Source organism: Passer domesticus, chromosome 10, assembly GCF_036417665.1.
Source record: "Passer domesticus isolate bPasDom1 chromosome 10, bPasDom1.hap1, whole genome shotgun sequence".
In the NCBI taxonomy this organism is placed as follows: Eukaryota; Metazoa; Chordata; class Aves; order Passeriformes; family Passeridae; genus Passer; species Passer domesticus.
In genome coordinates, this window is record NC_087483.1 from 9294160 (window position 1) to 9305632 (window position 11473).

At 41.7% G+C, this 11473-nt stretch overlaps 1 long non-coding RNA gene across 1 annotated transcript; it reads right to left on the bottom strand.

Moving 5' to 3' along the window:
• Positions 1-3795: 3795 nt before the first annotated feature.
• LOC135308559 (uncharacterized) lies at positions 3796-10739 on the bottom strand. Its single transcript, XR_010368962.1, has 4 exons — positions 10573-10739; positions 10314-10460; positions 9036-9111; positions 3796-8695 (listed from the first exon to the last, which is right to left on the bottom strand). It is a non-coding gene; the product is annotated as an uncharacterized LOC135308559 (long non-coding RNA).
• Positions 10740-11473: the final 734 nt, after the last annotated feature.

Below are 11473 nucleotides of genomic sequence, written 5' to 3' on the forward strand. Positions count from 1 at the left end.
ACCAGATTCTGGGACTAGCTCAGGCAAAGGTATTTACTGTAGACACTGTTAAAGCAAGTGAGAAGGTCCCAGACAGCAGCAGTAGAAAACATGCTAAGTGCATTTCAGGGCTCTTCTATCTGGAAAACAGCTAACTGAAAACAAACCACATGGGTATTTTATAATAAAGCCACATCAGAAAGCTATATAAAAGCTATATCTGGCTATATTTTCCCAAACAAGTAAACTGCATCTGGTTCCTCAGGCTATTGCCCCTCAGGATTTTTTCCAAGGTCTTCAAATTACACGAGTAACTACATTGTTCTAAGTCTTTATATCTTCTTCCTGAATAAAACAGCTCTCAGAATTATCAAAGCAGATATATTAGTGTACTGGGCCAGCTACCTTTCATTCCTAACAGTTCTCTACATACAGAGAGAAAGAGACAAATTTAAAAAACAAACAAACAACAAACAAAAAAAAAACTTCAAAAGGACAGAGATAGGCTCCATCCTTTGTATCAAATCAAATCTGCTTTTGCAGGTCTTTTCTGAGCTCCCCCATCCTTATTGGCCATCACACTATTTTACAAAGCTGTCACTGCATGTGAGATACTTTGCTTCAGGGAGGAAATTATCAAGATGAAAGAATTACTTACTCCACTTCCACCAACCTTGTGAATCATTCATGTTCCTTACCTGAATCACAGCCAGCTGCAGTATCTGTCACAGCCTGGACCTAAGCCATGTACAATGTAACATTTACCCATGATCATTCAAAATATTTTAACAATCCTCTTTCAAATACACAGATTGTGTGTTGGCACACACCACAGGAAAAAACAGTTTATTGTACTGTTCAGTATCTTGCTAAAGCACCACGATTTTAGCTGAAAGCTAAACAGCTTTCTCTATAAGGTAAGGAGGCACTTTATTTATTATTTTTCAAAAGCTCCATCTAAGACTAAGGCACATTTTCCCCTGGGATTTAGTACCAGAAGGTTTTAGATTCTCAAATGAAAACTGAAGTAGGTGAAATCCAGTAGTGAGAAAGCCTGTACCTCTGATCAGGCTAGGTCTTACCAAGGATGCCTCTGTATCAACAATCACTTGTCACCTGCGCAAAATCTCATCTAAATCTCACAAATATTGCTGGTAATGCTCCAAGTTCACCTTGTAGACTATTTAAACTCAGTTTTCAGCAGAATCTGGATGAAGTCTAGTATGTAGTAGTATATATATTCCTGTTATGTAGTATAACAGGAAAATCAGTACTGTAGTATGCCACAAGCACCTCAGTGTCTCCCTTTAAAAACCAGGTGTCTGTCCTCAGACCCATAATATTCTCTCTGCAATCAGACACTCCTTTGTGGCTAATTAAGGTGATTCATTGTTGCAGTAGACCTCTTGTTAGGGGTAGAAATGAGCCAAGACACAGACTCTCATTTAACTATGTGAAAAGGGTCCCAGTTTACTTTCCTTGACAGCTTAGCCATCCTGACTAACTAGAGCAAACTCCTGCTGTTGGCTTCTCTGACAGACCCTGACTGCTGGCTATTCCTGCTGGAATGCAACTGCAAAGTATTTCCCTGCTGCCTCTGACCACAGGCTTTTACCTGGCTCCTCTGTGACTGCAGGCTCCAACAGCAGCCTCCAACTCCATCAGACCCAGAAAGACCTCGCAGCAGATCTTCTACAGCAGCACCTCTCTCCCGTCTTTCATTTCTTCTCCCCCCAGACCCTCTTTGTTAAGGCTCCCCCTGGCTGCCCAACCCACCCTTTTATCAGACTTATCTTTATTAGTCACAGCTGCAACCCATTAAGGGCAAGGCTGCTCTTCTTTGGTAATTAGCACAGCTGTGATTTATCAGGGGTGAGGTCACTCATAATCCCTTCTTCTTCACCTCCATTCTATAACCAAGTTGCTGTCACATTTACATGCCCCAGGAGGTCAATTCTGCCCTGAAGTTTTTGTGTTGCTTGTGGTAGCCCAGGTCTCACCAAGGCAGAGCAAAGGCAGCACGTATTGAGCTACCCGAACGTCTCCTGCAGTAATGGGATTACAGTGAGGATTGCTTTAAAGCCTTCATTTAAAGCCATTAAAAATAGTCACTTTGCTGTCAGATTATTAATCGCCTGTCATAATATTCTTAGAGGTGATTATAAAAAGTATATTTCTGTGTAGTCAGAACGCCCTCCTGTCAGACAGAGCGGGGAATGAAGAGGCAGCAACACAAAGAGTGCTGTGGCACAGGAACACTGCCATCTCCTGATCTCCTGCCAGGCACACACTCAGCTGCGTGGAACCACATTGTCAGAGAGTTCTTCTGACCTGCCTTTCACTCACCTTTTGGGTACAGGCACACGCTGTTCAGCTAACAGAGGATAATTCATTAAGCTGCACTAACCCACCTTTGAGCCTGAGCTCTGTCAAGCCAGGTCTCTTTTCTCAGGCACACGATTTGGGTGTTTCATTGCTGTAGCACCAGACACATCAGCAGCTGCTCCTGCCACCAACCATAAAAACAAAGCACATTTAGTTCAGGGAGACCACAGAGAGATGCAGTGTGAAACATGCCAGAGCCTAACATGTTTTCTTCACACAGAACATGCTGCTAAATTTCACACAAAAACACAGGGAAAGCAGCACATCCTGAGACAGTTCTGGGGCCCAGAACTGCTGAGGACCAAGCCACCATGCCCAGCCCTGCCTGTCAAAAAGCATTCCCAGGCAGGTAGAACTTGGGCAGCTGCAACCATGGTGACTGTGGAGAGCATAAAAGAGTTTTGTTGTGAAAACTCAAACATCTCACTCACTGCAAATGAGTAATTTCTTTCATAGTGTTTGTGACTCAGTTAATAGCTTCTTTTCCTTCTGATTAATATCAATATGATCATGGTAAGGGCAAGAGTACATTTTATGCTCGGGCTGGTTAATTTTCATGATTATTTTGCAAGGCATCAGGGTCTCCTACTGAGGCATCTATGTATTCATTACATTTCAGCAGCACAGAAAGAAATTGTAAATGAATACTGCAAATTTGGGCATTCTGGTTCAATGGGAATAAGAAATTGTGTCAATGGAACAAGTGATCTATTCCAAATTTCTGGTTGTGATATATGGGAGAAAATGTAAAATAAAGTAAGGAATATTACAGATAACAGTTATCTTAAAATAGTATGTCCTTGAAATAGAGAATAAAACAAAAACATTCTCTCACTTTAGGTTAGATTTCCACTCTGTCAAATAAAGATATGTTGAACTTCCAAAAGTAGATTTAAATCAAGACCACAGGTTCAGCTTCTGGAAGTCCATGTATTTTGATGTGCCTTGTCATATCCCATCTGCACTGAAGTTCCTCTTAAAAATTGCTCCTACCACCTCATTATGGGCCATAAATTTCCCAAGTGTCTGATTCCCAAATATTCCCAAACATGCAGATCTGGCTCTTAGGAAAAATGGCTGGGTTAAAATGGTTTGTCTGGAGGAGGACACTTCCCCTCCACTTGCAAGCAGGTTGATTCTAACAGAGCTTGGAAGAAAAATAGAGTTTGCTGATAGCAAAGCATCCAACATCCACTTTGCTGCTTCAGGCAGGAAAACACTGAAAAGTGAGAGACTTTCACCTCCTCCAATGGACACATCCTGGCTGGGAAAGAGCTGCTGGAAGGGCTGGGCAGGAGGGGAGCACACCTGAGACCAGCTGGGCAAAACGGCCAATGGCAAAGGCTGCACCTGCTGCTCCTCACAGCCCTGCACCTGCACCCAGAAATCCTGCCTCTGTTCAAAGAAATCCAAGGAAAAGCCATCCCCAAGGTACACAACTAGGGAACTTCAGTGACCCCTGTGTGCCCTGGGATGCCTCTGCCAAGGATGGAATCACTCCCCAGCTGCCTGTTACCTAAAGGAGCCGTGGCTGTCCCCTAAAGAAGCCCACTCCACATTTCTGGAGCAGGTGGTGAGCATGGCTGGCAAAGCTGCTCCCTCACTCAAACTGAGGAAACATGAGGGCTTGAATCATGTGAATTTGTTATGCTTGTCTCTGGTGTTTCTCTGCAGTCACATTTTACTTCAGGAAACACACAATTTTTTGTTACCCTAGACTACAATTAGCTACAAAAAAAGCACAATTTTTAATCTCATCTTTTCTGTCACATCTTAACCTCCTTAATACGCATGTAATTCTTATCTCCCTCCTGCACTTTGATTAACTTGTCTGGCACTGCAGCAGCCATGGAGAATCCCCAGCCTTTTCCCTGTTCTGCAAACAGACTCTGGAGCTCTGACACTGGGGCTGCCCTGTGAGCCCAGCAAGCCCACCCTGAGATGGGGGCCCTCCACAAAGGGACAGATTTCAGTGCCATCACAAAGTGGTGCTGATCCACTCTACCTCAGAGAAAAACAAGCACATGCTGGTGAGCAGAAGCAGTGCTGCTTCTCCCTGAACAAACCAGAGTTCCAGTCTCTTCTGCACATCTCTGATTTGAGGGATCACATCATCATCTTGCAGGCTGAAGCTGATGGAGGTCAAACCACTTCTTTCACAGAAAAAGAATGTTAAGATCTGTAATCTTAGAGGGTTTGGGTTCTTAAAAAAAACTTTGGGCTGGTGGGATGTGGCATAATGAGTTCCAGTGATGCTGGTCTTGAAATCAAATTCAATTTAAAAATAGTTGGTATGTATGGTATTCTTTTTTTCTAATACCAATATCGTCAACAATGAGAGAAATTATCCAGGCAAGGATTAGGTTAATTTGAGGCAAAAAGAAGCATTTTTATGGATTTTTGTAGGGTAGGCTCCACACAGGATGAAATTTAGTAACTGCAGCTGCAGAGGGAGACAGTAAATGGTGTTTACTACTGGCTGCAGGAGCCATGCACTCATATCACAGAAGCCCTAAAAGGTTTGGGTTGGAGGGAACCATTAAAGGTCACCCAGTCCAACCCCCCTGCCATGGGCAGGGACAAATGCACATGTACCCAAAACCACTTTCAGAGTGGAAATGAATTAGAACTGGGTGAATTAGTCTCTGTGAATAATTTAGCAGTTACATCTTACATTAATTGTTGAATAATTTATTCACAAATACATTTTCTCAATTATATGACCTCTGCTGCAAAGTAATGAATGTTATTTGGCAAATAATTTACTGTAGAATATTTATATGAACACATTAATTCTGAATAAATTTCACTACTACCTCATTACTTCTAAATTCACTGTTTGAGAGATCTCAGCATAGACAGCAGCCATCTTTTGTAAGTAACTTCTATTGCCTCGTCTGGTTCATCCTAATTCAAATGTCTCAGTACATATTCCAAAATATTTCAGCTTGTTCTGGACACATTCCTTCTGGATAAAGCCTGGAGACCTCCTGGAATAAATACAATGTTGTGCAGGCAGATGCAGATAGAGGTGGATAGACCAGGGGGGAGCAGCAAACCTAGGAATTATTCAGACAGAGGTTTGGGGGAGTTTTGAAAAGCATCTGTGAGCATTCAAAGTCTCACTGAGATTTGAAAGGACTAAACACGTAATTCCAAGGCTCTTAAGAAAACCACAGCCTTTGCTGAAATACATTTTATCTCCATAATACAATGATTTAAACTACTCCTTATTTAAGCACGAGGCAGCAGGCTGGGCACAGCTGGAGTCACAATCAAAAAAATATAAAATACCCAGGCTGCTTTACAAACATCATGTACCTTGGGCCTTTAGGAAAAGCAGGTGGGAAACTGGCTGCCAATGCATGAAACTGGCCTGAAATACATGTAATCAACACAGCCTCAGGAACCCTTCTGAAAACTCTCTTCTTGGACATGAGCAACATCCCAACACACTGTCACAGGGTTGTGTTGGATTTAACCCTGCCTGCAGGCCAGGCACAGCAATAGAGAAGCTGCAAGGTACTGCTCTGCACCTGCAAATGGAGGAGCATTAAAACACCTGGACAGTGCTTGAAAGGATGTTTGGTTCATTGATTTATGGCAAACCTATAGAACTGATTTTCTTCTAACCATGCTGTCATGGCTTTCAGTCCAGTCGTTCTCCTAGCCAAGTGCTCCAGAAGAACATGAGACACACAGGCACTCTGGCTGGAGGGCTCCAAAAGAGAATTTTGCTTCGATTTGCAGAAAAAAGCAATGCAGCAGCAAAGCCAGGGACAAGTTCTGCAGGATTTCATCACCCTTTACTTGCCATTTTTAATGAAAAGCTGACATCTTAGAAAAAAATTACTGCTGAATTTGCTTAACTAAATTGACAGTTAAAAGCAAGAGTCCCCTGCTATTTTCAATCACACTGACAGCTGACTTTTTTTTCTAGAAGAGGATAGCATATCTGACATAAATATTTAACAAAAAAAAAAAATCCCTGTAAACATGAAGACTGGTAATTTTGAGCTTCTTCTACTTTTAACCAAACAAACTACCTGTTGGGCAGTCACTGGGGGACTTGTGATTTCCCATATTCATAAATCAATCAACCATCTGGGACAAAGAATATAAGCAAAGGGATTCACTGTCTTCCGAGTCCCTTTTCAGCAGCATTATGTGTGGATATTATGGAGCTCATGTGTGTTTGAAGCAACCTATTTGATGGCCTGCTGTTGTCTGCTGGGCAAGGAAACACAGGGAAATCCTGTGCAAGCCCTGCAGCTTGGAACACCTCAGACTGCACCTCAGGTAATGAGGATAAAGAAGAGAAACAGCACTGTGTACATTTGGGATGATTTCATCTCCTTCATCCAGAGAGTAAATGTTGACCGAGACAAGACCTTTATCCTGCAGGGATCATATGTATTCTCTGCCTTTCTTGTAGGTTTTGCATGCTGTGTCCTGAACAGAGAAAACCAATCTTTTCTTCCCTGGGTTTTTGAGCTTCTCTTGCCCTGAGTTGGAATAGAAAAAACTGCCAAGACTGCTCAGGAACTGAAGAGCTTCTCCTGCCTTATTTCAATATATTCTTTTATTTGTTTGTTTTCCAAATGGAACTGCTTAAAATTATTTTTCACCTTCCTGTGGCAACCTTTTGATTAATGTGGAGAAGGTTTGCTCACACACTGTCTAGAGCCACAGAAGAGAAAGTGACCCATAAAAGCTGTGGACTCTCACTACAGTTCAGGCTAAATGATTTCTCATTCCTGTGAATCCCCTCCTAATAATAGTTCATACAGTTTATTCAAGTACATATGGAAAAGAAAAGATTATCTGTCCCACATACACTCACAGATGCACTTGCTGCAGGAGATGATTACCAGCTTGCAGCCAGCTCTGAACACAGACACCAGGCTGAAAACTTGGGGAGTCACCTCCAGTACCATCCCTTATCCATAGCATAGGGTGTGTAATTAGATGACAGATCTTGATCTTCACACAACATGAGTCAGGTGTATTTTTGATTCATTTTCTGTCCCATGCATTGTGTTTCTAGTATTTGTTACTTTGTTTTAATACCTCATGTCTGTAATTCCCTTCTAAACCATTTATCCTGTAACTGATCTGCAGCTGGAGGAAACCGAGGAGAGACTGGGAGATTTGCCACTTTCATTTTACACCTGCTTGGTTACACCTACAGGGTGCTCCTTTTTCATGCTCATTTTCTTCATGTCTCTTTCAATTATAGGCAATCTTCTTCAAAATATCATCTCTAAGTAGCTTCCCAAGGAGAGACTAGCTTCTTTTTCTTCTTGCATTCATGTCTCCAAAAGATATCATTAATAGTGTCCCTTGGGATGCTTTAGTGGTCTTCCCCCACTATTTTTATCCATTTTCTTTAACTCTTACTCCCTGTATTTGGCTTCTGTGGCATTCCCCAGGAAATATTTTTTTCTGAATTATAACAAAGCTGGCTCTGTTAGAAAATTTGCACCAGGGCAAAGACCACAAAAGAAGCGGTACTTTAAATATGCATAGATCTTGAGACACTCCACTAAAAGGAGACACAATTCACTGACAATTCATTTCTTGCAGTTGTTTAGTTCCATTTGCTCCCACTCATAGCTACAAATGATGGTGATCTCAGTTCTGGATTTTTTAAAAGAACTCATCACCATTCCCCACAGTGGAACATGACATCTGCTTTTTCACCAAATTCTGGGTGAGGAGCATCATTTAGTATACAGTCAGAAGAACTCAGCCCTCATTTTTACTGCCTAGCTCTTTTTCAGCTTTGGTTTTTGAAGACCCTGAGGACAAATCTCTTGAGCAGCTTCCTGGGAAGGTCAGGATGCCCTTGGTCCCAGCTGGATTGATGCAGAAGGCTTCAAAGCACTCAGCAGCTATTTTTCCTTCCCATATTTGTCTACATCTTTCCTTGTTCTCCTGTAATTCTATCACCTGAGATGGTTTTGACATGCTCAATCTGATTTAGTTTCCTTGTATTTCCCCAGGGACTTGAATTGCTCTTCACACCCCATTTAGTTTTCCTTTGGAGAGAACACCATTTGGTGTAAATGTAGTGTCCCCAGCCTCAGGAACAGGAAGAGGACTATGGAGCAATTTCAAGGCTGCTCTACTTCTTTGGCCCTTATTCTGCTCTCTTCTATCCATGCAGGATCCCCCACTAGACTGAGAGAGTTTTGATGGAGCAGCTGTTTGATTTCTCTCATTTCATCCATTCTTTGCATTGTCTGCTTGAAAACATGGCCCAGACACAGCTTTTGCCCCTCAAGCTCAGCAGTGAGATGTCAGGCATTCTCAACTACACAATCTCACACTGCAAAAAAAGGAAAAAAGATGAAAAAATAAAGGAAAAAAAAGTCTTCAGGCAGGCAAAGAGCATCAAGTGCTTAAAAAATGCAGGCTCTGTTTCTTAATCACCACCTGCTGCCTGCAAGAGCAGTATTTCCTTTTCCACCTTTAGGAATCACTTGTTTTATTTCCCTTTTTTTTCCAGCTCAGCTGACAGGATAGCAGTGCTTCCTCATTACCTTCAGGGAGCCAGGCAGGCACTACTCAAAGCAGTGAGAGCAAATCCGCCGCCCTTGTCCAAAAGCACTGAGATGAGCAATCCACACTCTCAAATTGCCTCTGGATTTTCAGATACAGCAGCTCACCTTGCTCTGTGGTGTGGTCTTTTCCTCTCCACTCTGCTGATCTGCTGTGCATTTGCTATGATGGTACAAAAAACACCTGGAGCCCCACAAGATACATGACATTAAAGAGCCTTATCTACAAATGCTCATGGTGTCCTAGATGAAATTTCCTGATCCAAGATGGAAAATAGGGTGGAGCCTTGTAATAAATATCAAACCAGTAACTCTGGAGTGTGCCCAGTCCCTCACTGCTCTTCTGGGCTGCTTTGCCAGCACCATAAACTGCCAGGGTGAAGGAGTTGGATGGGAGCATCTTGAAGAAGTACATATTTGTCTCCCAGGCAGGCTTTAGAAATATAAACCCATGTAGGAGGATCTATGCTTCAGGCTAGCTCCTCTAAAGTGAACAACTTCTAATTAATTTGTTTTAAATACTGCTACAGGCTCCACTTAAATTAAGGCAAAGTGTCTTCTACTTTCCTTTACAGAAAGACATTGTAAATTATATTTAATCTGATTAGTAGGGAAAAATAAACCAGCTGTACTTCTAGGAGCTTTAAATATGTCCTTTTAAGCAGCATTTGAAAGAACACTCTTTATATCAACTCACTTTAATATAAGGTAAAGCACATTTAAACAGTCAGTTTAAAATACCACACAATTATAATATTATTGCAGACCCCTTGTTAGGAGGACACCTTACAGAGGGAAAAATATTTGAGCAAAAACTGCTGTCAGCAAATTGTAATTTACTGACTCTGGAAGTGTTAAAACATTACACCAATATAAATTTAAGATTATCCACCAAGGAAATAAGCCTTGAAATCTGCACCACAATGTATTTAGTTACAGTTTCATTTCTGAGAAAAATGATATTTTAAAAAATCACATAAATATTTTCAAATAAGGAGAGATATACTGGGGAATAAGGAAGGGATTATGTCTCCTGGCCATTTCCTCCATCCAGAGGACTTTATTTTTCAGAGCAGATGAATCACCTTCCCCACGTGTGCAATGAAAAGTCAATTCATCATTTTAAATCAATGGTCTCAGCTGACTCAGCTAAGCCTTGGAAAAGGCCCCTGGTGCTGGGTATGATGGTGAAGGCTGCCCAAGATACAGTGTTTGGGCAGAGCAAGGAGCAGAACCTCAGCCTAACTCTTTCTTCATTTTATTATATCACACCTTGGTTTGCTAATAGAAGGTGTGAACCTGAAGACTGATATTTATGAAAGAGGTGAAACTGTAGCCCAGCCTTGTAGTTTGTTCCATGTACACAAAACCAAACCCAACATTTACCTTGTGACTCATATGATCTTCTCAAAGAGGTCAGGATCAGAAGCACAAGGAGATGTTAAAAAGAAGGTTCAAATTGACAAACAGCTACCAGTGTTTAGCAGAATCCCACTCTGTGACCAAGCTGTGTGTGTCATAGGAGGGCTGAAACTAAAAAAGAAAGATTGTCATTTGTGTTACGTAATATGCTTTAGCAAACAAAAAGAGCTGGAATAATTTGTTACAGGATTTACAGAGATCCAAGAGAATATGAAACACTTACAAGTATGCCATGCTGAGGAGAATTCTTTATTTTTGAAAATGGCTGGCATTCAGGTGTGTTTTGCCAGCATTATTATTTTTTCCTGGTGGCCTCTTGTGACCTGATATTGAGAAAACCAAGGCTATACTTTGTTGCTGCTTTCATGTTGTTCCTTCCTCATTAACTTCTGAGCCTTAAAACCTAAGGCCATTTTTTGGGTTAATGGGTGTCAGCTGGGGAACTCTGAAGATAGTTGATGCTGCTGAATGCAGAAAATCTGGACCCTTTCCTACACTCAGTCCCACCCAAGCTCTTAAGAGAGAAATTGGCCCATGGCTCTAAACGGCAGGCACAGCACAGCTGAAAGTCAGTACAGTGGAGATCAGATCACCTCAGAAAGGAGGGTGCCTGTCATTCACAAGAATTCTCTATTGCTATATACTTTACCCAGTGCAAAATGACCCATCAAGCTCCATCATCTGTAATCCAAAACCAGGTAGGAAATGAAGGTAACAAGCAGCAATAACAGAAGTCTCCCTTCCTGGAAAAGTATGGCACTTCTTTCACTCTAACCAGCATTGGTGCACAAAAATCTACCTAACCCTGCTCATTTGAGCAGATCTTCTGATCAGAGACCCACAGACCAAGTGCCTCTTAGAGAAGGATATTGATTAACTTGTTACAGAAGCAACCCATCTTCTAAACCCATGAAAATCTAGAACAGTTTAATCCTCCTCACTAATGATTACCAGAGTTTTAACCAGTTCCATTCTGAAATTCAAAATAGACATAACACTTGGACATCTGCAATTATCTTTATGGAAGTGAAGACTTCCTATAGGTTAGGGCACTTTACATAGATGAGGCAGAGAAATTACAGGATCCAGACACCAAAACCTGAAAATGCACAGGCTCTAACTGA